Genomic DNA, 4,054 nt, shown 5'->3' on the forward strand with positions numbered 1-4,054 from the left:
GCCTAAGCATCCAAGAGATCCTCTCCAAAGAGCAAAATTAGGTCTGACCGTTCTCCCCTGTCAAAAGAATAATTCTGAAATCGCAATACGGGTATATATAGGTGAGAAGCGCGTCAGAAAATGGGCCCAAGTCCAGCGAACCACCGTCGGGCGGCACACTTAGTCCTCCAAACCGCCCGGCGGCAATCGCCACCGCCGGGCAGTTACCCTCAGGGTCGCCCAGCGTCAGTTGCCATGCCTTCTCCTCGTCCTGGACTGCCCAGCGGTTTAAGTGTGCCGCCGGGCGGTGCGTCATCTCTTTAAATCTTCATTTTTCTGCTCTTTTCATGAGTCAACGACCTGTATCTTCAACTCCATTCTTCACTTTTCTCAAATTAGCTACAAAAGAATGNAAAACAAGCATAAAATCGCTAAAAACAACTTTTGACTCTCTCAAGACTTATTTATTGAGTTTTGCTTGATTTTAAGCTCATTCTCAAGACTTATTCATTAGGAGGCCGAACAACGTTTACAAGAAAAACAATCTTCTGTACGAAGAGAAACATTAGGGGAAGCTGAAGAACGTTTATGGCAGGAACAACTCTCTTGCATGTTGAAATCTCTGGGTATTATTAGGGTTAATACTGAAGTTAACCCTAAAGAGGAATGTCAAGCCACTATCTCTGAAAATGATAAGGTTATTGAGGAGGAAAAGATAGAGGAAGAACAGATAGAGATATATGGGGAAAAGATAGAGATAAAAGAGGAAAAGATAAAAGAGAAAAGGTTGAGTGAGGAAGAAAAAGTAGTGGTTGAGAAAAAAGAAAAAAAAATATGCAAATATAAAGAAGAAAAAAAGAAAAGAGAAAAAGAGAAAGTTGAGGGAGGAGATTAAGAAAAAGAGGAAGAGAGGAAAGAAGAAAAGATTATATGCAAAACCCCTTCCTCATCAAAAGAAATATCATAGGAAAGAAAAGAATTTTATGTGCTCAATGGAGATCTTCAAGAGATTGGAGATCAAAGTTCCTATGATTGAAACATGGAAACAAGTGCTTGGTGTTCTTAATTTTCTGAAGAAATTCAGCAAAAAGAAGAAAAAGAAAAGAATATCAAGCAAACACAATCAACACCTACTTAGGGGATTTTTTATTTTTCTGTTTTTCTGTTTATAACTTTTTGTTTTTATTTTTCAATCTTTATTTTGAAAAAAAAACGAAAAAAAAATATATCTTTTACTAGTTTTTTTTTTGGGCTAATTTTGTGCTCTAGTGCAGTGTTTTTTAGTATGTGCAGGATAAAATTTGTACTAGGAGCACAAGATCATCAGGAGGAAAATAAGGAAGGAGAATTGGTTCACCAACACCCTGATGTGAAAAGTGACAAACCCAAACCTGGCACACCAATGAAATTTCAGAATAGGTTATGGGTTGTCAAGACTATCAAAGCAAACAGAGCACGCTTTTGAGATTGAGAATCTTTAGAGTTGGTGACAAGGAAATTTCCAAAACTTTGTTGGTGTCATGGAGAAAGGAAGAACGCCAACATAAAATATAAGCACTTACTGATGAGTGCTAAACAGGTTTGACGTTAAACAAGCACTACCTGGGAGGCAACCTAGTTGATTGTTTTGCTAATGATTGCATCTGAGAGGGGAAAGACATATATTTGAAAAATGGAAGGTTGAATTAAGTGCTAGAAGGAAAGATTACTCAAAAGAAAGCAAAAGAAGAATAAGTGGAATTAGGCGCAGACCGCTGAGCGGTCCATTTTACCGCTGAGCGGTTACAGCGCTGATGCTCTCGGTTTTGCTTAGAAGCTGAGCGATTTTCTAAGTTTTTCACTTTGAAACCCTTCCGTGCATTTCGCCTGAGCGGTCTCCTTAAGCCCTAACATTCTTCCTTCACTTTCAAGAGCATTTTAGAAAGATTTCCTCAATTTCTCATTCACCCACTCACCAAAAATTCAATTTTCCACCATTACTTTTTGAAAGTTTAGGGTTTTAGGTTGAGGGATTTGCATTGGGGAGGACATACATCATCAATTAAGCAATTTTTCTGCAAACATTCATAGTCTTCACTCAAGTAAGTATGCAAATTCATTATTTAAGGTTTCTATTTTGGGATTTATTGAAGAACATGTTTAAGAACATGATAAATTAGGGCTTTTGATTTCTATGCATGAATTGATAGAATAGGAATTGTTTAAATCGATTGAATTGCATGATTTTGGTCTGGATTGATGATTTTAGCAAAAGACTGGAGATTAGGATCAAATAGGCAAAGATTTTGAAAAACCCTAGCTTCCATCGCTGAGCGGTCTGTTTTGGCGTTGAGTGGTGGCGCGACTTGAGGTAAACCGCTTGGGCGGTCTCTTTTGACGCTGAGCGGTCAGCAGCTGTTTTGCCTAAATGTTGAAATTTTTGAATGTTTGTGTGTTGAGGAGCCCTATTTTTCCTCAAAGAATTGTATGATCTGATGATGCACTAACCTCTAATGATGTTTCTGTGAATTTTGTTGGATGAATTTGATTTATGCAGGAATGTCTACCTCAAGAAGAGTTAAGACAATGGGCAACAAAAGGAAGGAACCAGAGAGACCTAGAAGATACTATTCTTCAAGGTTTCTTTCAAGGAAGCATGAGGAACATTTTGCTATAGTCCAAGAGAGACGACTGCTGATGGAGAGAAAAGCCATGTACATTCCTAATTTGGCTCCAGAGTTTGGTATGGAGATTGAAAGGCGAGGATGGGAAAGACTGACAACTTATCCAGCACCAGCTAGTATTGAGTTGGTGAAGGAGTTCTATGCCAATGCCTTTCCGAGAGGAGGAGTGTCTGCAGGGAGGTACATGAGCTATGTATGTGGACACTTGATTAGCTATGATCCTGACACCATCAACGCTTTTCTAGCGACTGAGTGGCTAGGAGAGTAGTGCAGGTGTGCTGCTATACTGGGGGAGGCCAGGGATTATGAGGATATTGAGAGAGTGATGTGTATCCCTGGGAGACATTTTCAGAGAAACCCTAACGGAACACCGATGAACATCCTTAGGGCAGATTTAACTCCCCTAGCTAAATACTGGATGGCATTTACACATTCCAATATCCAGCCATGGTCTCATGTTTCCGATATCACTTTGCATCGGATCTTGGTTATCTACTGTATGTTGAGGCATATGGACGTGAACGTTGGTAAGATCATTACCAGTGAAATTTTGAGTTGTGCCAACACAATGAGCAGCAGGACGCCACTGGGACATCCGTCCCTGATTACATACTTGTGTCAGCAGGCAGGAGTGGACACTTTAGTTCCACCTTTTGAGAGGCCGAGGAGAGCTATTGATGCCTTCTATTTTCATCAGTTTTGTAGAGGCGACGAGCTAACTGGAGCAGTCCCTAGGAGACGTCCTAGGAGGGCAACAGCGCAGCAGGAGGATAAGCCTGCAGATGTACTGGCACAACAACCTGAGTCCTTTCAGATGAGAGACATGTACATGTCTATGATGGATGCTAGGATGGAGTCCCTTTACAGAGGGCAGGTGGCCACTGCCGAGATGAGCATAGGACTTTATGACCAGCCACCAGTGCACAGGTGGACTATGGACGAGTTCCGTAGTGTGATGGCTTGGCCTCAGGGTCAGGCACATGGTAGTGGGTCTGGAGCTGCTAGAACTTCAGGAGGACAGGATGATGACTAGGAGGATGATGAAGATTTTGAGGATGCCCAAGAGGATGAGGATGATGACTCAGATGAGGATCTGCGCTGATGGCATCTACTGATGGATACCAGCATTTGGATAGGGATTTTTCTTTTTCTTTTTCTTTGTACTTTGAATTAGTAGTATAGGTTGAATTTATGTTTGAGTCTATGCTTGGCTGGTACACTTATTCGGATAATGGTTCAATATTATTGCATGTCGAGTTGTTTGCTATTGATGATTGATTGTGGATGATGATTGAGAATGTGTGAATGTTGATATCCAGATTGATGGTTCACTGATTTCGTGAACAGATGACTAAGTGATTCATGATTGTGATTTTGATGCTAAGCAGGATTCATGTGAGAAGTGAGAAAGC

Source organism: Vigna radiata, unplaced genomic scaffold (assembly GCF_000741045.1).
Source record: "Vigna radiata var. radiata cultivar VC1973A unplaced genomic scaffold, Vradiata_ver6 scaffold_95, whole genome shotgun sequence".
Lineage (NCBI taxonomy): Eukaryota > Viridiplantae > Streptophyta > Magnoliopsida > Fabales > Fabaceae > Vigna > Vigna radiata.